The 26,060-nt window shown below is 42.6% G+C and overlaps 1 protein-coding gene across 2 annotated transcripts in view; it reads right to left on the bottom strand.

The window, feature by feature from the left end:
- Positions 1 to 26,060, bottom strand: part of SHANK3 (SH3 and multiple ankyrin repeat domains 3) — a 597,458-nt gene that overhangs the window by 507,996 nt on the left and 63,402 nt on the right. Inside the window, exon 1 of one of the 2 annotated variants that reach the window (XM_068275860.1) lies at positions 9,645 to 9,735. The exons of the other annotated variant lie outside the window; for it this stretch is intronic. The gene's annotated coding sequence lies outside the window, so the exon portion shown is untranslated. Of the gene's footprint in view, positions 1 to 9,644; positions 9,736 to 26,060 lie in introns of those variants that run through there. 2 annotated transcript variants of the gene reach the window in all.

The raw sequence follows: 26,060 nt of genomic DNA, 5'->3' as shown, positions 1-26,060 counted from the left end.
CCAGCCCCATAAACTCTGTTGCCTCCCTTTCAGTGGCTCCATTCCTCTGAAATAGCCCACAGTAATAAGGCCTCAGTCAAGGCAGTTGGGCCTCCAGTTGCGCTCCTGTCGTCGGGAGCATTCTGCGCTTGCACAGATAGTACTGCACAAGTGCAGAATGCTCCCGGCGAATTTGGAGTGACAACTTGGCAGTGAAAAGATTAAAATGAAGAATTTCAGTTTCCAAATAAACTACATAATTTTGCATAAGCCAAATCTAGGTGTTATCTAATGACAGGTGCCTACACTGACCGTGCACGATGCAACCCACTGCAAGCAGACATCTTGTGTATCATACCTCATTGGGAGCATGCCTCATGACTCTTAACCTTTTGGATCTAACAATAACTTGGGAAGAAGGAAAGCCCTTCTTGTCTGTTAGTCGTCATGCGGATTCTTGTTTGTTAGTTGTTATGTGGAGTCATGTGGCCTGACTGTAGACTAGTACGATATCCGTTTCCCCTTCCAGTAGTTGTGAGTTTTAATACTGGCTTCTCCCTGGGAATCGTTTCAGGTGTATATTGTGAGTTTGTTTATCAAAATATTAGCTAATTTTTCCATTCCGCTAATAACTACTTCATTGGGGTTAACCATTACAATAATCTTTTTCTTGCTATTATCTGTCCCCCACCTAGAGGGAGGAAGGTTGGACATCAAGTTAATGATATATCTCCCTAAATGATTTATTTAGGGGGTGTTTCCTATAGGGCCAACTGGCTACATTTTGCCAAGCAGTCCAGGTCAAAGGAGACCACCATGGTCACGTGACCAATCTTTTGACAAGCTTAATGTGAAATTGCACTTATTTTTCATGGATAACTAATCATTTCCTTTTTGGTACTTTTTCAATTGCAGAGTGCTAATTTAAACTGAAAATGAAAAATTATTTGCTAGGAGAAAAATCAGGAGAAAAAGTGTATTTACTACAAGTTACAAATGCACTTTTCAATTAAATATCAGCAAAGTCTGCTATCAGGTTTGGTTTTGTCTCTCTCTGTGCCTGCCCTGATATACTGCCTTGTTGCTTTGTGTCAGGAGATCAAGAACTAGAACTGTGAAGTCTTTTGTTTTGAAATTCATAGTAATGCCACTACTCAACCCAACTTCTCATGTTCTAGATGGCTATGCAGCTAAAAACTGGTTAAAGAGAACCTGTACTGAGTAAAATTATTTAAAATAAACACATGAGGTAACTTCAAATGAACATTGCATAGTTACCTTGCCATCAGTTCCTCTCAGAAGCACACCAATTTCTTCTTACAGTGATCCCTTCCAGTTCTGACAACATTTTGTCAGAACTGAAATATGTCAGTTGCTGCCAGTTATATATCAGTTGCTGTCAGTTACAGCTGAGAGGAGAACTGATGTGTCCATGTTTCCCTATGGCTCAAGTGGGCGATGTTACAGTTTAACAGTGTGCTAAACAGGAAGCTGTTATGGGGTAATAGCCATTTTCAAAATGGAGGACGGAGGACGGAGAATTCTATTGATCACAGTGGACAAACAGGATGCAGGAGAGGAAAAATAGATTGAGGAGTAGACTACACGGGAGGTAAGTATGACTTGTGTATGCTTATTTTGACTTTTAATTTTCAGTATAGGTTTTCTTTAACAACAAAAAAGAAACATCCACACTTCTCTTGCCCTTGTAATAAGAAGACAGGGCTGATTCTCAGTGCAGTTTGGAGACAAGGTTTGGCTACCCGACTCTCCTAAAGATACACATCTCTAGGTGTACCATTAGCAAACTTGTCCATCGGTTATTTTGCCATTCAGTTTTATGGCACAGATTTACCTTGTGAGATAGAAGCTCAAATTGTTGCCAACCTATTCAGTTCATTTCATGAGTAACTCTTGAAGCTGTTGGTCTGGAACTGCTATTCTCTTCTGTCTTTTTATAGTGTGGCTTCAAATGACACTAAGGACAAAGGGGAGCAAAAGCAAATTTTGTATGCTCCAAGACAAGTTGCAGCATTGTATTCATTTAATAAGCAACTGTAGCCAAGGATTGAACTTCATCCCAGTCAGTAGCCAATACTCTCATTCCCACCAGAAATCTTTACCTTTTCACGGATAGATCATCAGGGGAGTCTGTGTGACTGATATTGTGATGAAACCCCTCCCACAGTGTGATGTCATGACCATGGTCCTGACAGTTTGCTGTCTGTGAACCTCATTGCATTGTGGGAAATAACGACTTTTTCCAACTGCCAAGCAAGCAGTATCTCCCTCTGTGCATAGAACTCTCAGTAAACAAACGTTCCACACAGATCACCTGGCAGAACTAAAGATGTCACCACCAGTGATATATTTTAGAATGTAAATCAGGGAGAGAAAAGATTTTACAATAGTCAAACACTGAATAAATAGTCTATAAATGAATATTGTAAACAATAAGCATTTTTATTAATTGTGTTATTTTCACTTCAGTTCCTCTTTTTGGCCCAGTTCCCATCTGCGTTTGCCAACGGAACCGGCCGTACGGTTCCATGGTCTGTTCTGCTAAACTGTACCTCAGAGAAGCTTACAATCTCATCTCTGCCATAGTTGTAGCCTAATGTCCCTATCATAGTATAACATCCGTTTTGGGGAAGCCAGTAAACTTATAGTTTAGGCAGGGCCGGATTTGTACTTTTCACTGTCCAAGGCCACTGTCAGCAGCCGCCCCCCTCTAGTACAGGTAGCCCGTTGACCCTCCCCCCACCTCCAGTACAGGTAGTCAGATAACCCTCCCCCCCTCTCTATTTTTGATAGCCTGACGACCCCCCATTCCCTCCAGCATAGGTAGACTGATGACCCCCCCTTCCCTTTAGTATAAGAAGCCAGATGACACTCCCTCTGTGTGTATAGATAGCCTGATGACAGCCCCACCCTGCAGTTTAGGTAGCCAGGTGACCCTTCCTGCTCTGAACGCACTATAGCCTGCTGCCCACCCGCCCTTGATCCTGTGGTGCCCTAGGCCATGGCCTATGGTGCCTTGCCTTAAATCTGGCCCTGATTTTAGGGATGTGGGAGGAAATTAGAGTGCCCACAGAGAAAACCAGTGCAAACATGGATAGACCATATAAACTCTATGGAGATAGTGACCTAAACAAGAAGCAAACCTAAGAAGCCAAGGTAATAAGAAAGTTTAGGTACAAATGACTAGCAGAAATAATTTCTTGTGGTATTCCACAAATTTCGACAAAAGAGCAGTTCAGCTGTCTGTGGGCCTAATAAACCTTCCTGGCATTCATTTACACTGAAGGAATGATAAGCAAATGTCTGAACATAACAAGTAGCATCAGAAATAAAACATGCACCGTGCCTTTCCGCTGGCTCACACTGTCTTCTTTTTGATCCCACCAATGCATAGCTACAATGCATGGGCAGAAAAAGCTTTGTTCCCTTTTCTCCACATAAAACAGGTAATGGCTGAATATAAACAGATGTTGGAAAACCTTTCCTGTGCTAAGTTCACTTTTCACCATGTGGAAGCATTCATTATCATACCAGTGCTTGGCTGGAGTGTCACAGTTTCTGCTCAAATCAGTCACATCACTTGCTTCTATTAGGCCATATTTAGCCAGCCTGTGTTGTAAACAGAGGAAGCGCAGCAGGCCTGAGAACACAATTATCTGAAAGGTGTTACAGTAATTGCGAGTTGTACTGCTAAAGTACATGATTGTTTCAGGCCATAAGGTATTTTATTTATAAGCAGTGTTGATGAATCTCTGCAATTATTATATAATGAAAAAATAACAACAGCTCACATGGCCATGTGTTAATGTTTCGGGAAGCCAAATCTGACAAGCAGGGGAAAATATTATACCATGGGTTTTTTGTACATGAAATTCCAGCTCCTTCCCGTCACATTGATGAACGTCCTGTGTATGGTGTGAAAATTCCACTGGGAAAAGTGGACATGCTCATTAGCAGCCAGAGATCTGTGCAGATGTACTGGCCATGTTAATATATGGGCTACTGACAGGGTATCTAAATCCAGCAAAATGCAAGTCCTTTCAAAGACCACACTGGTCATAGGTTAATGGCTCATCAGGTTACCCTGTGGGATATGTGTTACTAGCAGGAAACTAGTTAACTATATTTAAAGTGGAATGAAACTCCATATTAACTGAAGAAAACAAAAATCTAATAAGAGATTACTTATTTAGCTTTCCTATCCTGTTGTTTTTAGTGTTCACTGTTAGATTTAGGAGAAATGTGATATGAAAAAAGAAAATAATATTTCTGCTGGTTTCCATCTTTACTGTCTCTGTGATGCCAAAAATAACATCCCTTGTCCTTTTTTTTTTAGCTCAGTGTTAATTTACTGCTTTTTTTTAAAGATTACTGTCCCTCCCGCAGCAAACATCACCAAGATAACACGCTTACAACCTCAAAAAACTCTTGGGGGGGGGGTTCAGGAGGGTTTGTCCCACATGGAAAAATTCTCAGTACCACCTTTATGCTTTATAACAGCACTCTCTAGAAAGGATCTATACAAAGAGGTCAGCCAGCTTCCCTACTCATTTACATACTATTTTGGCAGTTGGACTGCTGTTCACTAAGTGCTCATGTAGTTAAGGAAATACCTAAGAATCCCCATGAAGGAATGGACTAGTCTTAAATCTGTCAGATTTATACTACCTACTGTAAGTGACAGCAAAATTGGAGAAAAAATATAGTGCATTTTACTCTAGGGAAAAAAAGCTAAATTTTATATACATATGTGTATAATGTTACAATTTTTCAAGATAGATAACCTTTAAAGAGACTCTGTAATAAAATGTTCAGCCTTATTTCTTCTATTCTATAAGTTCCTATACCTGTTCTAATGTGGTCTGTCTTACTGCAGCCTTTTCTTGTTGCACAGTCTCTGTAATATATCTAATATTCTTTTCTTTGTCAAGCTTTGTCAACCCAGGGAGGAATGGGCTGCATCTGTTGTTAAGGAGGACAAGTTTTGCATGCCCCCTGCACACCCCCTCCAGGTCCAGGCTCCTTGTGCTTTTTTTATTCCTCACAAAGACTGTCTTTGCTCTCAGTTTTAGCTTGTCTGTGATGTAGTTTGTGAGGCTGAGGGGAGTGGGAGCTGCCTGTTACATGCTGAGAAACTGTGAGAATCCCAGACTGGAGTGCAGAAACGTGTACTATACTGTAACATAATAAATATATATATATATATATATATATATATATATATATATATATATATATATATATATATATATATATATAATGTGTGTGTGTGTGTGTATTAGTATATACACATGTGTGTATATATGTGTGTATATATATATATATATACACATATATGTTATGTGTGTGTGTGTGTATACAGTATATAAATGTATGTATATATCTATTTATTTGCACATACATCACTTCCTCGTTAGCGGCCATGTTTTTTGTTTGTAAACACTGCCTAAAACTAGTGATTAAAAGCCAGGCTTGCGGCGGAAACAGCAAAGAGGGACCCAGGAGATCACAATGACTCGATTGGTATTTTTTTTATTGTACAAATCGGACAGTACTGATCCTCTTTAACAGAATACAATGAACAAACAAGTGACTAGCTGCCATCAGAGGGGCTCACAATATGATATCCCTATGATGGTCAAAGTCTTTGCTACTGTGTCTAGGGACAATCTGGGTGAAAATATTTTCCTGTCACTATGTTTTTGGTATATAAGAGGAAATGCACACAAACTTTTGCCAATCATACAAACTTCATGCAAATAGTGTACTGGCAGAGGTTTGAACCTAGGACTCTAGTTCAGTAATCAATAGGCCACATTATCTTTTTTTCTGTGACACACTTTTGAAATTGGTCATTTCCCTGTCACTGCTGGACAGGTGATATCTACCTTTTATTCAAGATGGGGACAAAATCAGAACCGGAAAACTACAGACCTGTATGCTTAACATCAGTTGTTTGTAAACTGTTTAAATGTATCCTAAGGGATGCTATAAAAGATTATTTAGTTAATACAACAAGGGTTGGCACCACTTGTTAGAAATGGTAAGCTCTTTATTGAAATGAAAGTCACAAAAACATTAAAAGCATTCACAGTGACAGACCGCTGTTTTAAAGGGTAAACAGGCCTCTTTGTCAAGCAGCTCTGAGAAGCACCTGAGCTGGTTCTTGGCACACTGAGCTGTATTTAGATGGCCTTTTGAGTGCTCCTACTACCTGGTGAAAGCAAAATTATTTAGTACAGAATAATCTCATTTCACATTGTCAACATGGGATTACTAAAGAACGGTGTTCTTTGACCAAGAGTATTGAAAAAGTAAAAACTTGTTTAAAATGAATGGCCTACGGATAGCCGCATTCTCTTTGGATATATTGTACCTTTAAGCACTTTTCATATACCAGGGATCTTTGCTTACCTGGCTATGCTTTCATTATGTTCCTTCAAGTTCATATCATCTTGCAGATGTGAACACTGAATCATGAAACATTTTCAGAATATATCGCCTTGAGGTTGTTATTCTATATACATACATATTCTATATACACTCCTTGTTTGGGATTAATAAACCTTTCTCTTAATACAGGTGACTTTTATCCTTCCATAGTTCTGTCACTGATAGGGGTTGGTAACCAAATTTGCCCAGATATCTGGGATATTATACAGACCTGGAAAAAGATAATATGTATATTTTTCTATCAAGAGAAATTTGCTAGCGTTTTTATTCATTTATTGTCAGGTCATTTTGGATATGTTCAGGATGAACTGTGGATCAGGTGATTCATTGGACATTGTATTTGTTCTTCTGTAGTGAAATCGAATTGTTCCCAATATTTTTTGGGGGATGCGGCTTACCTTTACTCTGAAGAAAAGGAAGCTCGAATGGTTACATTTGATGAGCACATATTTTTTTTGTTACACTACATAATTATGTAATAATGTATATTTACAGTAAATAGGTAGCCTTGCGTGAGTGCCCTGGTTAGAATCCCAGCCTGGGCAGTATCTGCACAGAGTTTGTATGTTTCCCATGCCTGCATGGGTTTCCTCCAACATCCCAAAAACATACAGGCAAGTTAATTGGCTTACCCACAAATTGGCCCTAGACTATAATGGACATAGGACTGTGGTAGGGATTAGATTGTGACAGGAGCTCACACTATAATCCTGCCATAGTCATAGCCTAATGTCCTACCATATTATTATTATGTATTTATATAGCACTGACATCTCCTGCAGCACATTACAGAGTACATAGTCATGTCACTGACTGTCCTCAGAGGAGCTCACAATCTAATCCTACCAAAGTCATAGTCTAATGTCCTACCATATTATTATTCTGTATTTATATTGCACTGACATCTTCTGCAGCACATTACAGAGTACATAGCCATGTCACTGACTGTCCTCAGGGGAGCTCACAATCTAATCCTACCATAGTCATAGTGTAATATCCGCCTATATTATTAATATGTATTTATATAGCACTGACATCTTCTGCAGCACATTACAGAGTACATAGTCATGTCACTGACTGTCCTCAGAGGAGCTGACAATCTAATCCTACCATAGTCCTAGTCTAATGTCCTATCATATTTTGGCTCCACCCATGACCACACCCACATACTATTGCATGGCCACGCTCCTATTTTGGTGTGGCTTTTCCTTTAAAGGGCGCATTAATAATGTTGTCCCCGGGCGCTGAAAGCCCTAGCTACGCCTCTGATTGTGAGCTCCTCTGAAGGACATTTAGTGACAGTACAATATATATACTCTGTAAAGTGCTGCGGAAGATGTCAGAACTATATAAATAATACTATTAATAGTGCGTGCTGAGGAGGTTTTGCAATTCTATACATTTTTTAATCTAGGAATAAAGTGTAAGTAGTTTAAAATTGCATTCACATGATATTTAAAGCGGGAGTGTCACCAAAAAAATCAAATTTCAACAGCAACTGGTCTGAGTGTATTAAGTGATAAAGATGCTAATCCAGCCTAATCCAGCATTCAAAACTTTAAAAACGTTTTCTGCTGTTATGATTTGGAGTTATCACATACTTAAGGAGCACTGGCCCTTTAGTAGTCAGTGCCATACAGTTGCATGCTGGGGGTTCTTTTTATCTATAATATATTCCTCCTCTTCCATTTCCCTGCCTAGCTGCTTATCTGAAACCTGATCCACTGCTCACTTGTGTTTACAATCAAGGCTGAGGTGACTCAGCGATTGGAGGAGAAAAGAAAAAAGTAAAGGGCAGAAATGACATCAGGATTTAGCCTCAGCTGTGGGCAAAAGACATGGCCCCCACCAGGAACAGAATTCTCTTCATTTACTATATAACATTCATTCAAACATGGACAGTACAATACATGTGTTATGTAAGTAGATCAAGTATTTATCTACATATATATGTGTTTTTTTTCCTGGCATAGTATGGCTAATCCTACTACTTTAAGAAAAATATACATTTAACTGTGGAAGTCCCTCAGTTGGGACTCAGTAGTCTTCAACCAAGAAGATCCTGCATGCATGGTTAGGTAGCTTGCAGAGCACCAATAATCCACCCTGACCCCTCTCCTTGGGCACTCTAAAGAGTCAAAACCAATTTCTCTTGTCCTCTCCATCCCTGTCACCTTGCTACCATTCAATATTTGAGATGGATGGCTTATTATTAACCAAATATTAGGCACTGGAAGCAGGAAGAGGTTGGAACTAACTACAGACGTGTTAGTCAAGTTTTTCCCTATCAGAGTGACCCCCACATGCCAGGTGCTGCTAGCTATTGCCACAAGGCATTTACCTATGTTTGCAAACCCTCAAAGTGCTTCCATCATTCTTATGCTGTTAGTTTTTATAGCAAAATGCAAAAACAGGTTTACTATAAATACTTAAAAAAACAAACCAAAGGCTCAGCTATTATTATGCATAGAGTATATCATAAAACTCTTCCACCAAAGATATAAAGGACATGAAACAGTTAAAGAATTATCAGTAATTATGTTGATGGGAATGAAGTAAAAATCGTCTACACACAATTCAAAATCAATCGCTGTACCAGAAACCTTGCTAGGTGTGCTAAGAGAAATATGCAGATTGCCATTACTGACATCACTATCTGAAAGTGATACTTGCCTGGCTGACATATTGATATGGTGGCTTCAGTAATGTCTTATTCATTAGCCTGGAAAAAGTACAAAGATCCAGTATGTCGACTTTTCCAACTACATGCTCATTCTGTATCAGTGATACAGCCAAGCAGCATTTTCCATAAGTGTGGTAAACAATGGGATGGCAGCTGACGTTTTTCTCACAGCACAAGTTTCCTTTGACCAGTAGCCAAAAACAAGAAACAAGTATGCCACATTTAAAGGTGCTCTGTACATACTATGAATAGACATAAATTACGGAACAAACAGCTTAATATAAAATAGCGTAACCCCCTTAAAATAGCCACATTAACTGTTCTACTAGAAAGTCACCTCAACATTGCCCCTGGTCCGCATGCTTAATCAGTGAATATCTAAAAAAAAATCAATGTATTATTCTATTAATAAATGCAACATCTTTGCACACACAAACTAAGCACTATACAGCACACCACATGCTTTAAAACCACACCAGTTGGAAAAGCTCCACAATGTGATTCTCACCTTACATCCCTGTGTTTCCAAAGATTCTTCTAGTAGTTTTACTTGGGTTGGGAAATATGCTGTTGGATAGGAGATGAATGTGTTGTTATACAAACACACATAAGAAGTGATACAGGAGTGGATTGACAAAGCTGTGCAGGAGAGAGGGGAGTTCTGCCTCCACACATTTCCTCTGTAGGAAGTAGCCACTCTTCCTGTTTCCCGGAGATGATTCCACACACTATTGTTGTGTATCCGACAACTTGTGTGTTCAGCTGGGTGTGCCTTTATGGAGGGCTCTTTATGTACTCCATTTTTGTTTTCCAAAAAAGTCTGCATCCACATTACAGACCAGTACACACTGTCAGTGAATAACAAGAACCTTGCGTGTAGAACTATACGTAGAAACTAACCATAGTAGGAACATTCCTACAATAAAAACCAACAGTACATTATACGTGTGCAGTGCAGTGCAGTTATGCAGTGCAGAAGCTATAAACTATGATAAAACATAATAATAGGATTATAACCACAGCTTCAGTTAAGCAACATTTTCAATGAGCAAGATATAATGGGGTTGATTCACTTAAAGGGAACCTGAAGTGAGTAAAAATATTTAAAATAAACACATGATGTAGCTGCAAATGAATATTACATACTAACCTCACCGTCAGTTCCTCTCAGAAGCTCACCATTTTCTTCTTACAGTGATCCCTTCCAGTTCTGACAATATTTTGTTAGAACTCAAATATACCAGTTGCTGTCAGTTATAGATCAGCAGCTGTCAGTTACAACTGAATGTGCAAGGAAATGTCCAAGTTTCCCTATGGCTCAAGTGGGCGATATTACAGTTTAACAGTGTACGGACCAGGAAGCTGTTGGGGGTAATGGCCATTTTTAAAATGGAGGACAGATAATTCCATTGATCACAGTGCACAAATGAGATGCAGGAGAGGAGAAAGAGATTGAGGAGTAGACTACACAGGAGGTAAGTATGACCTGTTTATGGTTATTTTGACTTTTTATTTTCAGTTCAGGTTCTCTTTAACTGATTTCACTAATGTTCTCATCTTATTGTTCCCTCAGCTAAAAGCAGAGATCATTTATGATAACAAATAAGGGGGTTAATTCACAAAACTTTTCTCTTGAATTATCACACCTTACTTTTCCTTTCAACTGTAAGGAGAGCTCATTCATGATATAAACAGATGAAGGTCCACAATCAAATACATTTTCTCCCAGTAGATATTTTACACCTTTTCCATAAAATACATTTGAAGCCCTTAGCAAGCAAGAAAATATCATGAATAAGTTTGAAATGACTTTTTTTAACCTACTTTTTCAATTGCTAAGTGCTGAAAAGTTACTTTCTAGAGAAGATGAAAGATGATCTGAGGCCTGGTGCACACCAGAGGAGTTTTTCTGAGCGTTTTGAGTTTTTAAATCTGCTGCTAATGTTATCCTATGTGTCTGTGCACACTGGAGCAATGAGGTTTTGTAAAAAAAACAAAACCATAGCATTACATTGGGAAGAGCTTTTAAAACCTCTAAAGCTCTTCCCAATGTAATGCTATGGGGTTTTTTACAAAACCTCATTGCTCCAGTGTGCACAGACACATAGGATAACATTAGCAGCAGATTTAAAAACTCAAAACGCTCAGAAAAACTCCTCTGGTGTGCACCAGGCCTGAGAGAAAATTCAGCAGAAAATGTTATTGAATAAGGGCCAAGGGTACCTGGCAATTGAAAAAGTACTGAAAGTAGGTAAAGAAATATCAAACTTATTTTGAATATTTTCTTGCTTGACATAGGCTTAAAGTTGTTTTATTCAAAAATTGTGAAAACATTTCCTGTGAGAAAACTCAGGAGAAAAGTTAATTGAATAGGTGTCTAGGGGGTTGATGCACAACACAGCAGTAATTTTACTGTGTGCAGACAGCGCATGGCAATATTACCGTTATTACCACCAGCAGGGTACCACAACCCACGGTACTCAGATAACACAAGCGTTGCTATCGTAATGGCACTATGGCATTACTGTAGTAACGCTGACAGTACTCGAGTAGCGCGGGCCGAGCTAATACTGTAACTCTCGATACACTGCTGGCAGTAGATAACACTATCTATTTCAATCGCGATTGTTCAAAACACGCAAAAATGTCCAGTGAAAAATACGCGTTAATTGTGTAAAAAATCACCTGCGCCCAAACGCTAGCCCTAATCACTAGCGTTTTGCAATCTCAAGTGTGAATGGGGCCTAAGACTTTTTCATTTTGACCTCCACCATAGTACAGTCATTAAAGGAATTAAGTGGTGGGGAATTAGAGACACAGCATAGTGACATGAACTCAGGATGGATTGAAAAGTGGTGACACCCTACAATGGAGAGCTTCCTTTAACTCAGGTCTGTCATAAGCTGGCCACTAACAATACAATCTTTTTCATCCAATCTTACTATTTTTATGTAATATAAGGTAAGTGCCTACATTTTCAATTCAATATATTCACTCAGTTAGGGACCATTCACAGTAGAAACGCTTTTCTGAGTGTTTTGCGGTTGATTAGCGTTTTTTTAAGTCGCTCCTATTCACTTTCATTAAAATCGCAGTAAAAATCGCAGAAAAATTGCCGCGATTTTTTCACGGTTTTAATGAAATTGAATGGGAGTAATTTTAAAAAATGCTAATCAATCGCAAAACGCTCAGAAGAGCGCTTCTATTGTGAATAGGCCCTTATACTACATAGATTTGGTAAAATTGGATGAAAAAGACTATTGTTAGTTGCCACCTATAGAGTGATGTCTGTTACTGTGGTGTATCATGGGATGCTGTCTGTGACAGGAAGGGTTGTCATGGGGGAGCTGTCTGCTACTGGGGTCTGTCATGGGGTGTTTTCATTTACAGAGTGGCTGCCATGGTGAGGTGTCTATTACAGAAGAGCATCCACAAGTAGGACCGGCACCACTCAAATAGTATTTATCAGCTCTTTTATTTAAGCAAACATGGCTAAGCAATGACAGACGCTGTTTCGGGCCATGCCCTTTCTCAAATTGCAGCAGCCTAAACCAAACACCAAACAATGTGTCCTTAAATAGCCCACCCCCAATAAAAACACCAATCGGTGTCCTGCTGGGCGGGGTGTAACAAGCGGACCTGATGGGGAACATCCAAACTAATATGTAAATCACTGGAGAGGCATTTAATCCATTTACCTGTCACCTGAACATCTCTGCCATAAGGCTCAATCAGCGGCCGCTCACGTGTGCTGGGAGTACATTATTTCCTGGACTGTCATATCGCTCTCCCCTCCCCGTGCGCCTCATTCACCAATCAGTGGCGAACACGCAGGAGGTAGGCCCAGGACGTATATGTGGAACGCAACGCTATGCGTTCCACTAGCTCCCTGAACTTCCGAACAAAGCGGAAGTGACGTACCCGCCGCATCCTCCGTCCATCCAGTTGCCAGGCAACTGGCTTGTACATAAACAGAGGAGCCAATAAACAAGTATTCCATCCCGGGAATCCATAATCCGCATCTGGAGCGAGAGGAAGGTGCCCAAAGCGCGCAACCATACAAGAGCCGCATCCCGCCGCCAGCAAAACGCTGCGGACCGCCAGACGCACCATAAATATGTAAAACAGCACACTGGACCTCAGTCCCCGATCCAGACACGGAGAAAGCCCCCTAGGGACGTGAAAAATTAAAAAAATATAAATAAAAACATAAAAATAAACAAAACATTTTTATTACAGGCAAATGGTTCTATACCTCACCAACCATCAGGTCAACCGTACAGACCACCCAGGGGGACCTAAAAACACATAAAAAAGAGCAAATTAATCATATGAATAGCTACAAACTGTACATAATTAGATCAATAAGTGGCAAGGTAATAAGTGATAGCTCACCACATGTTATAAAGCTAACGGGCACGGACACAGAACCCCAGATCATACTCCCGATTCATCCCCTTGGGTTCTAATGTATCTAACTTTCTGATCCAGGCTGCCTCCTTCTTTAATAATGCTGTTTCCCTGTTTCCCCCCTGCCAATTGACAGGGACAGAATCAATAATTGTCACCCTTAATTGTGATACAGAGTGCCCCATGGTGGCAAAGTGCTCAGAGACAGACTGGCCCCGCAATTTATTACGAATCGCCGATTTGTGTGATGAAATGCGGTCTTTGAGCCGCTGAGTGGTCATCCCCACATACCCAAGGCCACAAGGGCACTTGAGTAGATAGACCACAAAACTTGAATCACACGTGTAACGTCGATTATGAAAAAATGTAGTGCCCTGGGATGGATGCGTGAACCTGTTGCCTTTCAGCACCATTCCACACATATGACATCCCAGGCAAGGGTACATGCCTGCACCCCTGCTACAGGGCAACATCTGCTTTTTAGAGGTCAACTTATCTCGAATCTCCTCCCTGGAGAGTCTGACCTCACTCAATTTTTCCAAAAACATGGAAGTGTCCCTGAGATATGAAGGGACAGCCTGGACCAGTGGCTGGAGAATAGAATCCAAAAATTTAGCTAATGGCACAAAAATTGACCCAACGCCAGCTACGATGGGTCGGCCAGGGGGATTATTCAAACACTTGTGAATTTTGGGGAGGGTATAAAGCTTGGGTGTCACCGGGTATTTCTCCCTAAGAAACTCAAAGAGACCCTGATCTATGATGTTTCTCCTGAGGGCATCTGATTCGACCCTTGTGGAATTCATGTCACAGTTACATGATTCATGTCCATACATACGCTTGACGTCCCACCAAGATCAGTCTACCGTTTCATTTTTGGACACATTGGTGGTCAGGGAGGGTGAGCGACTTTCTACTGACCTTTTTACTAAGGACACTGACCGCAATTCACTCCTGCATTATAGGAGTTTCCACCCGACTGGAACCAAGAACAGCATTCCCCGCAGTCAGCTGAGTAGGGTAGACAGGATAGTAAGTGACGAGTCTAAGTGTGTTTATCGTAGGGAACAGATGGCATTAAAGTTTCGTAGGAGAGGTTATCCACCCTCCACTTTTTTACCTCGCTCTGGTGGAAAACTGAGACAGATGGGCCCGCGTATGCTGTTCGTGTCAACCTTCAGTGCCTGCAGTGACGCAGTGTCACGGGTGATCCGCAGGCACTGGAGGATTCTCACGGATGGCTTTCCTTTTGTTCCTGAGTTTCGCTATCCCCCGATCATGTCGTTCAAACGGGCACCGACCATTCGAGATAAGTTGACCTCTAAAAAGCAGATGTTGCCCTGTAGCAGGGGTGCAGGCATGTACCCTTGCCTGGGATGTCATATGTGTGGAATGGTGCTGAAAGGCAACAGGTTCACGCATCCATCCCAGGGCACTACATTTTTTCATAATCGACGTTACACGTGTGATTCAAGTTTTGTGGTCTATCTACTCAAGTGCCCTTGTGGCCTTGGGTATGTGGGGATGACCACTCAGCGGCTCAAAGACCGCATTTCATCACACAAATCGGCGATTCGTAATAAATTGCGGGGCCAGTCTGTCTCTGAGCACTTTGCCACCATGGGGCACTCTGTATCACAATTAAGGGTGACAATTATTGATTCTGTCCCTGTCAATTGGCAGGGGGGAAACAGGGAAACAGCATTATTAAAGAAGGAGGCAGCCTGGATCAGAAAGTTAGATACATTAAAACCCAAGGGGATGAATCGGGAGTATGATCTGGGGTTCTGTGTCCGTGCCCGTTAGCTTTATAACATGTGGTGAGCTATCACTTATTACCTTGCCACTTATTGATCTAATTATGTACAGTTTGTAGCTATTCATATGATTAATTTGCTCTTTTTTATGTGTTTTTAGGTCCCCCTGGGTGGTCTGTACGGTTGACCTGATGGTTGGTGAGGTATAGATCCATTTGCCTGTAATAAAAATGTTTTGTTTATTTTTATGTTTTTATTTATATTTTTTTAATTTTTCACGTCCCTAGGGGGCTTTCTCCGTGTCTGGATCGGGGACTGAGGTCCAGTGTGCTGTTTTACATATTTATGGTGCGTCTGGCGGTCCGCAGCGTTTTGCTGGCGGCGGGATGCGGCTCTTGTATGGTTGCGCGCTTTGGGCACCTTCCTCTCGCTCCAGATGCGGATTATGGATTCCCGGGATGGAATACTTGTTTATTGGCTCCTCTGTTTATGTACAAGCCAGTTGCCTGGCAACTGGATGGACGGAGGATGCGGCGGTTACGTCACTTCCGCTTTGTTCAGAAGTTCAGGGAGCTAGTGGAACGCATAGAGTTGCGTTCCACATATACGTCCTGGGCCTACCTCCTGCGTGTTCGCCACTGATTGGTGAATGTGGCGCACGGGGAGGGGAGAGCGATATGACAGTCCAGGAAATAATGTACTCCCAGCACACGTGAGCGGCCGCTGATTGAGCCTTATGGCAGAGATGTTCAGGTGACAGGTAAATGGATTAAATGCCTCTCCAGTGATTTACATATTAGTTTGGATGTTCCCCATCAGGTCCGCTTGTTACACCCCGCCCAGCAGGACACCGATTGGTGTTTTTATTGGGGGTGGGCTATTTAAGGACACATTGTTTGGTGTTTGGTTTAGGCTGCTGCAATTTGAGAAAGGGCATGGCCCGAAACAGCGTCTGTCATTGCTTAGCCATGTTTGCTTAAATAAAAGAGCTGATAAATACTATTTGAGTGGTGCCGGTCCTACTTGTGGATGGATGACTGAGGGTCTCTATTGGCACTGAGACCTTGACCAAGGCACACTCCAACGTTTTCTACTAGTGGTGCTTCTCCTGCAATTTTGTCTTCTGATATTACAGAAGAGCAGTCATGTCTGTGCGTGTGTCTGTGCGTGTGTCTGCACGTGTGTGTGCGTGTGTCTGCGCGTGTGTCCGTGCGTGTGTCCGTGTCTGTGCGTGTGTCTGTGCGTGGTGTCCAGCATAGGGCAGTGTGCAGATAAATGTTGACCCGTGGGTTGCACAGTTTTGCCTCCGTGGTTGCTGAGGGGGGGGGGGGGGGTCTTGTACGCGGGAGGATGCGGTACTTTTCTTCTTCTTGGTCTGTTTCTCTTTTCTCCTTCTTTATCTAATTTTATGAAATAATTAAATTTGATTGGCAAATTCTAATTAGCAAATATGATGAGACTTTATGCCCAACACCAAGAGCGTGGTGATGAAGCCTATCAATATGGTTGGGCCTTCATAAACTGTGGCTATGCTCTGAGCTGATCAAGAAAAAAAAAGAAAAGAAAAAAAGAAAAAAAAGGGAAAAAAGAAGAAAAAAAAAAAAAAGAAGAGCTGTCATGTGATAGAGGTTGACATGGGATGATATCTGTAAATAACTATACACACTTATAAAGACTGCTGTCCACTAGGATAGCTACTTGACCCCTCAGGCGACAGTCTGGGGCAGAGTGCTGTACTGTCATGTCACTAGCCTAGAAGTTAGCAATTGGTCTGGTAATATGGAGCAGGGAGAAGGGAAGGACAGTGCATAAAGGTCATGTGGGGACTGTATCACTAGCCCTACCATAACAACGGTTTAATCTTGCTTTAAGGGAAGTGTGCAAAGTGTTATAATTGTGTAGAGCCTTAAGGTATGTACACAGGACAAATGCTATACAGGATTGTCTGACACTGGAAGACATGGGGGGAACATACTGTCAGTCACTATAGGGAGGGGACTTTAGAGGGGAGCCCCTGATACTATGAGGGGGATAAATGTCTGGTACTGTGGCAACTGTCTGACACTATGGCAAACATTGGAAGGAACTGCCTGACACTATGGGGACCATGAGGAGTATTGCCTTTCATAGTGGTTGACATGGGGGGAGTGTGCCTTAAACTGTTGAGGTAAGTGAGGGTGAGATTATATACTCACCACTACTTGGGAATTATCTACCTATCATTGTTAAAATATATACCTGAATAAAATCCCACTTTGGCATATGGCGCATCAGCATCCGCACATGCATAATGTAATGCCTGGGCACTGAGCACTGCAGTGCCAGCTTCTAATATACAGGACAGCATGGTAGTTTGGTGTTCCTACAGAATGCTGCTGATCACCCAAAGACCAGGAAGTACCACTCCCTGTTTAGATGATATGCTAATGCTTGCCTTTGTCTTGGTACCTCAGTCTGCAGGGCAGCTAGAGAAAGTTTTGCAGGATGCTTGGGGTCATGTACCTTGCCAGTACCTTCAGACGCAGCATGTATAAGTGCCTAAGAGAATGGCTGCCGTGTTAAAAGCAAAATCATGTCACACAGCATATTGATTTAAGTTTCTATCTTAGGAATTTTCTTACACAGCATTTGTAAAGAGAATGGTAAAAAAAACAAATTCAGATGACATTATGTGGCAAAGAATAAAAGATAAGTAAGGAATAACAGACATTTCAGTGACAATTCAAGTGAGGACAATCTCCACAGACACTAAAAATGTAGAGTATCATTTAAATTTTAATCACGTTATGTTTATTCACTTCCTCCAGTTCTCATCAGCTCTGCCTTCCTTCCACTATATTACCACTTCCTGGCTGGCACACTGATGTCCCTGCAGTCTTTTCTGATTTAGTCTATTCTCAGCCTGCATTATTTTTTCTCCATGCAATCATTTAAAGGGGATGGCTGTTGTACCGAAGATTATTGGAAGGAACCACCACCCATTGTTTATTTTTACACTTATTTAAACTGACCTTGAATGAGCAGACATTTATTAGGAAAGGCCACAGCACAGCTGGAGCCCTGCATGGCTAGTTATATATGCTACGGCCAGAACTCGAAGTTTGGCCACTTCACGTTGTGGCTGGCCACTTCGGGTTCTGGCCGGTCAATGTGCGAAGTGGCCGCGGCACTGCGGCCAATGTCCGAAATGAGCCGAATCCTGGCGGCTTCCGATCATTTTCCCCGGCGCTGGCTCCGCCCCCTGCCTCCCTCATTTGATTTTGATTTGTGCACTTCTCTTCTCCTGACGACGCCCCAATTAAGGGGTCAAACAATTGTTGAGCAGCACTCACTGTATATATCTGTATGCACCCTTATATTTAGTTCCTTCTTTACCCCAGCTACACCTTCCGTGAAGGCTCACACCTGTTTTACTGGCCCCTATGGGGTCATTAGTATCTCAGTGATAGACAGCATTACTCCTACCACAGTATTTCCTAGGTAAGTTGTGGGAGCTTAATCTATCATATTTATACAGGTTGCCTTGACTTATGTGTAGCAACAAACAGAGCGTAGCATGGTGGGATGAGATAGCTACACCCCACTTGATTGAATAGGTAGGGGGGGGATCAGCAAAGACACTCATCACCCACAATTTTACACTACCGTTTAATCATATGTGGCAACGCACAAAAGTATCGCAACATATGAGCCTTCATTGCTTTTTAAGACATTTGTCTTCACAAGTGGGGGTACTAACAATCAGACACCCACCACGTGTGAACTTTTATGATTACCGTTGTAATTATGTCCTTTGGTACTTATGTGGCCTGAGCCCTATGGGCAAAGTGTGACATCCCTTTAGATAAGCTGCAGCCACTAGAGGGAGCTCTTCTGTATACCAGTTTAGATATGCACAACTAAAGGGATACAGAAAAGCCTTTTTATATGTCTTCTTCCCCTGCTCTGCTGTTCTGAAGTCACACCCTCCAGAGTATCAGATAAAAGGGGGTAAGAAGCAGGGCTGTGAGGCTCTGCCTATTGGCTGTCTGGCTCTCCCTATTGGCTGTTTGCTACATCAGTCAATGTTAGAGATGGAGATTGTGAGTTACCAGCTGGTCAGAGCTGGACGTAAGTCCCAAACACTTTTACTTGATTTACCGAATGCTTTAATCTTTGTGAATTGCAATTTCTTGAGATTTCTTGAGGTATTTACTGCACAAGCCGGTAATTTACCTCTCTAGTATTACTCATTTTGCACTGATTAAAAGATATGAATATTCCTGGACTGCGTATTGTTTACAAACACTTCTCTTTCACCTGCAGACTGCACATCACACACAGAGGTCTAGTCAGTGCTGCCAACTTCCTCTGGTATGCATTTTACCCTCTAAACTTCCTATTGCTATGCGCCATGCTGATCTTTCATGCATCAGAAATGTCTAAATCACACACCTGTAACTGCATGCTGGTTCAGGGGCTATGGCTAAAAGTATTAGAGGCAGAGGTTTAGCAGGACAGCCAGGCAATTTCCATTTTTTAAAGGAAATAATAATGGCAGCCTCCGTATTACTTTTACTTCTCAATGACATCTTTAGGCAAAGGCATTTCCAGGCTATTGCCTGGAATGCCATTGGTCCTGGGGGGCACCATGACCCTGGATTACACCATGCCCCTCGAACAAAGCCCCACTCCCTTACTAAGCCCCACCTCATGGGTGTTCACACATCTGCTGTGTGTGTGCGTTTAGGGGATCGCAGCCAGCACGCAGTACACAGTTGTATAAAACACAAAGTCCGTTTATTTGGCAGCGGTAATATAAACAGCTTTTCTCCAGCATAAATAGAAAATAAATGGCAAGCTTACTTCAGCTTTGTAGTCCATATAGCAGTAGTAGTAGTCCAGCCTGTTCAAATACAGATCATTTAAGCCAAAGCCATATAAACAGCAGACCCAAAGTATGGTTTGGCTCTCTCAGTAATGTCTCCCAAACAGACTTGTCAGGAGCTCAGCAACACACATGCTCCTCCTCATCAACTCCACCCTGACTGCATGTGAGCTGCTTCCTGATATGCAAATAGGTTAGAGCTTCCCTTCAGCGCTACAGAAAACCAGGTGAGCACCTGGGTGGAATAGGAAGGCCCGCCCTTCCTTCCCTCCTATTCCAGGAGTCCGGCCCTGGAAAAACAACAAAGAGAAGCAACTGGCTTGCTGCCAAACAATACCCAGACTCCCTTCCAGGTACACATCTCATTTCTAAAGGGACCACAGTCCAAATAATGGGGAAATGTACCTCCCGTCCAGCACCCAGCCCCGATGACCCCTACATATTCCCTCGCTCTGTCTCAACCCCGAGGAGGTGGAGGCACAGTGACCCACTAAACAGTGCACTCTGGAAAGGGCATCAGCGTTCTGGTGCACTTTACCAGGCCTGTGTTCCACCACATAGTTGGCAAGGAGTCCAGAGCCCATTTTATGGCCAGGCGTTCCCTCTCCACCACCGCATAGTTTTTCTCAGCAGCCGGCAGTTTCCAACTGAGAAAAAACTATGGGATGTTCCTCTCCGTCAATCACTTGTGACAGAACCGCCCCCAACCCAACATCTGAGGCATCTGTCTGCACTACAAATTCCCGGGTGAAATCTGGGGCTACCAGGACAGGGTGACAGCACAATGCAGATTTCAGCTCTACAAACGCTTTTTCTGTCTCTGCAGTCCACTGTATCATTACTGACTTATGTCCCTTCGTCAAGTCAGTTAAGGGAGCTGCCGGAGTAGAAAAATTGGGAATGAACCTTCTGTAGTAGCCCACAATCGCCAGGAAAGCTCGAACCTGTTTCTTACTGAGGGGGTGGGGCCATTCCTGAGTTGCCTCAATTTTATTTATTTGGGGTTTCACCAACCCCCTGCCGACAATGTACCCGAAGTATTTTGCTTCCTCTATATCCTTGGGCACATTTCTCGGGGCTCACTGTGAAACCCCCTTTCCTCAACGCATCCAGGACTGCTTGAGCCTTAGGAAGATGAGACTCCCATTCTGAACTAAAGATGACAATGTTATCTAAATAGACCGACGCATATCTTTGGTGTGGACGCAACTGTCATGATCGCTGCTGCAGCAGGCATTGCTGGAAGTAGTAGTGCTGCAGCTCAGGTAGTTCTAAACTCTTTCCATGCAAGCTGCATAGCTTTGTCTGCCTTTCCCTGCTGTCAGCTTGTGACTGATTATCATTCACCTGTGTGGGAATCTGCATGTCTGCTCCCATTGGATGACCTCAGTATAAAGATCTGCTTCCTGCAGGACTCCTCGGGTTTTCATAGCTTCAGTTTAAGCCTGTCTTGCTGTCGCTTCAGCCCCCGATCGTGTTTCTTGTTCTAAAGATACTTTGCTGGTTTTGCATCATATATTGGTTCATTGCCCATATATATGCATACCAGCACGTTTATTATTTTCCTTGTATTTGTGTTACGTTGATACATCAGTGACGCTGATATATACGTACACGAACTGTTTATATCCTGTGTTCAGTTAGTCAGTTCTAGCACGTTGATCACCCGTGCTGAGCTAGTTATCCTGTTCCTGGTCCTGTTTGTGGATTGCGTTCATCTCTGCGAGGAGATAACGAATCCTTCTAAATCCTGTCCTGTTACCGTTTGTGGATTGCGTTCATCTCTGCGAAGAGATAGCGAATCCTTCTGAGTCCTGTTCCCTGTATTACTCCAGTCCTAGTCAGCGTTCCTGCTTATGTCATATATCGGTTCATTGCCGATATATACATATGTTAGTCAGACGTTACAAATAGTTTCATTGATAGCTGTAATTGTAATACGCTAGGAAAACATACTTATTGTATATTTGTCTGTGTTACGTTCATCTATCTTGATCCTGCTATTTCCTGACTATCCTGTCCTGTCTTTGTGAGGCACGCCATCGCTGCAACGCATTGGCTGCCTCATTCCAGTCTGTCTTGTTGTGGACGCTTGCTGTCCCTAAGTAGCGGCTAGCTAGCAAGCGTTCATTCTGTCTACCTGTCCTGATCTCCTCAGTTCTGGTTTATGCGCTCAGCGCTACTTTGCGCTGAGACGTTATAGCGAAAGCATTGTTTGTGGCTGTCGGATCTGCACCGGCTCTGTGCGCCACAATCTCCTTTTGGAGTCAGTCCTCCCCTCCACTATACTGGGGATAGCCTGTTTCCTTGTGCTAGTGTGTGTACCTCCTCCACGTCAGCTCATGCGTTGCATGCTGACTGTGGAGAATACACCACCAAGCCTTACATTATGAAAACCCCATTACCAATCCCCATTGTGCGGGGGATTCCCAGAAAGTATGACACTGTTAATTATGGTTCCTGTTCCTTTAAGAAATTTGAAGAACTTAGCTCTGAAACAGAAAATGAGTTTTTCTCTGAATGTGCCAGGTTCCTGGCCAATCCTGATCTCCAAGCGACTCCTGTTTCAACCTGGGCACTCCAACTAGTTTATATTTTGTTTAAAGGGCAATTGTTTCAGTGGGCATGTGATGTTCTCAATCATTCCGATTTGAATGAGAGACCGCTGGAATTTCTAGTGTTTGTGATCCATAACTGGTTGCGCATAGATCCATTGCCTTTTCCTCTAAATGAACTCCTGGCAGCAGGCCAATCAGCTGCTCCTTCAATTGTTTGCAAAAATGATCAGCAAGCAGAGAGTGTTCCTGATAATTTTCCTGCAGCCTTGAATAAATCACCAAAAACAGCAGGGTCTAAGGCAAAACGCAAACGTTCTAAGAAACGTATCCGATCTGCAGAGTCGTTATCCTTAGCGACTGAGACCTATAATGAGATTCTGCCATTAACAGATAATGAAATGCAATTGTCTTTCAGGGGAGTTAAATGGACTTATGAAACTACTAATGAACTTTCATCACTGGCTAGGGAAAATAAAGATTTTTGTTTAAAAGAATTATCTGAGTATGATTATGAGGAGATATTACAGAGTATTGAACAAATCAACTTATTTGTGAAGCAAGGAAAGTTTGCATACACTACAGTTCAACACTTGCTACAGGTATTGGAGATTCTTAAGAATAAGGAATCTGCCAATCACCTGCTAATTAACCCAATATATGTCCCTGCCACAATCATATCTGCAAACTATGATCTGCCTGTTAAGTATGCTTGGAATCCTCCATTTGAGAAAGGAGAGATGGAAGCTCTGATCAATGAATGGAAGAATGATTCAAGTTCATTTTGTCAATTTTACAGTGCAAAAAGTGAATTAGTATTGAATGCATGCATTAAGTCTGCCTATAACCTAATAAAAACTGGTGTGTGTGGGTATGACTTTGTGGCTCCATTGATCGATGTGTGGAAAATGATTTTGGACGATTTTTATGCGATTCAATCAGTTGATACCAGGGAAGACACATTGTCAATTGGAGACTGTCCCACTTCTCCAGTTACTGAGTCCCTGCCATGTCTTGTGAATGTTCCTGTAACTCCACCCTGTACCATGGATAACTCAGTGTTACTTCCCAGTAAAACAGAAGCCACTGATACTTTCTTAACCTTGCCCTGCACAAATTTCTCAGCAGAGAATCCAGAGGTCCTGTTGACTTCTGAGTCCAGCCTAGCCAGTACTCATGAGTCTTTGTTCAGTGAAACAGACACCAGAAAAATCTTGCCTGCCTCTGCAAACACTTCTGCAGAAATTACCTGTGTTAATAAAGTTCAACTCCTGTCTGATCCAGCAGATGCCAATAGATGCACTACCCAGCAATCCTGTCTAGAAACCTCAGAACCCCAGCATCTGAATTTTCCAATTTTACAAATGAATGGTGATTCAGATGCGCAAACATTGTGTCTTGATCTTCCTGTTTCTACACCTCGCTCTAGTTTCGTGAATAGCTCAGAGCATCTGCTATGTGAACCTGAAATCGCAGAATTATTACCTTGTTCAGAAAATGTTCCAGTAAATTTGCCCTGTATCGTGAATTGTGCAGTAGATCTCTCCAATGAAACTCAGGTCACAGAATCATTATGCTGTCCAGCAGGTGCTTCCATGGTTTTGCCCTGCAATATTGACTGTTCAGTGATCCTGTCCAGTGAAGCTGTGGTCGCAGAGTCTTATGCTTCACCCAGTACTTGGGATACTTCAAACCCTCTGGCAGAGGAGTCTGAGGCACTGCTTACCTCAGTTGGTGTTGCAGTAATATTCACTTGTCTAGCAGCTGTTTTGGAATTACAGTCTGCTCTAATAAAACTTGATGAATTTCTGCCCAGCAAAGCAGAAGCCATTGAAATATTGTCCTCATCAGCAAGTGTGTTAGATACCTTGCCCTGTACACAGTCTGATTTAACCAATGTTGTTGAGTCTCTCTCCAGTGTTGTAACAGCCGAGGAACTCCAGCCCTGTCCTCTGAATGTTTCAGAAGTCTTGCCCTGTAACATGGATAATTCTGATTCTCTGGTCAAAATAATAGAAATCTCAGAATTTCAGTCCGGTCTGATGAGTGTTCCTCAAACCCAGCCCTGTATCCTGAAAGATTCTGGTTCTCTGGCCGCTGTGGCAGAGGTTCCAGAGTCCCCTTCCTGTCCAGGGAATTCCTCAGTTTTGCCTAGTCCGGTGGGGGCTGCTGCAATACTGACTTGTTCTGCAGCGCCTCATGAGCTCCAATCCAGTGTATTAGATGAGTCTCTGTCCAGTCCAGAGGTAATTGTGGAGTCCCTATCTGGTTCAGTGCATACATCAGAAGATTTGTCCTGTCTTGTTAGTGCCCCTGAATCTGATTTGTTACTGACTTTGCTGAAATCAGCGACATCTAAGTCTAATCCTGCATTCTCGTGTAAAAGTCCAGTAGTTGCGAAGTCTAGTCATGATGATTTTTTTTTGGCCAGTCCTGGTTTTGGTCCTGTCTTGGCTGACCCTGAGGCTCACAGTTCCTTGACATGCCCAGAGGTTTCTCTTGTGCCAGTGTGCCCAGATGTTCTTTGTGTGCCAGAATGCCCAAGTGTGTCTAAGGTGTTAGCGTGCTCTGATGCTTCCTTAGTGGGAACATGTTCTGATGTTGCCAGTCTGCCTGCATGCCCAGAGATGGTTCTGGTCCCTGAAAGCCCTGATCTTGATGTTTATCCTTGTGGCCCTGACTCGGGAATTGCCCTAGGTTCCATAGGGGTTCTTGATAGTTCTCCATGTGAGCCTAAGGGGCGTTCTGACCTATGGGGATCTCTTTGGAGCTTCAAGGTGTTCTGGGAGGTCTCTGAGAAAACTTGTCCTGGTGCCTTGGACTGGTTCAACAGTGGGTGTTGGTAAAGACAGTCCCGGTGGGCATTGCAAAGGCTTTGGCGTTTTTGAACGGTTCCTGGAAGGCGGTGGGTATCGCTCAGGGAGTTTCGGAGGGCTTTCTTCTGGAAATCATGGTTCTGATGGGTGTCACACTGGGGCTTGTAGTACTGATGGGCATGGTTCTGTAGGTTCTGGTTCTGATGGGTCCAGTCTTGTGGGGACTGATTCTGGAATTCGGTCTTGCCGGGCTGTCCCGGTCATCATGAATTATCAGTCAGACTGTTTTGTTGGGAATTTCAGTTTTAAAAAGCGTCTGGAATCCGCTTTTAAGGGCGGGGGTACTGTCATGATCGCTGCTGCAGCAGGCATTGCTGGAAGTAGTAGTGCTGCAGCTCAGGTAGTTCTGATCTCTTTCCATGCAAGCTGCATAGCTTTGTCTGCCTTTCCCTGCTGTCAGCTTGTGACTGATTATCATTCACCTGTGTGGGAATCTGCATGTCTGCTCCCATTGGATGA

Source organism: Hyperolius riggenbachi, chromosome 3 (assembly GCF_040937935.1).
Source record: "Hyperolius riggenbachi isolate aHypRig1 chromosome 3, aHypRig1.pri, whole genome shotgun sequence".
Taxonomy (NCBI): domain Eukaryota; kingdom Metazoa; phylum Chordata; class Amphibia; order Anura; family Hyperoliidae; genus Hyperolius; species Hyperolius riggenbachi.
Note: the sequence above shows the minus strand (reverse complement) of the source record. Positions and strands in the feature narration are given on the sequence as shown.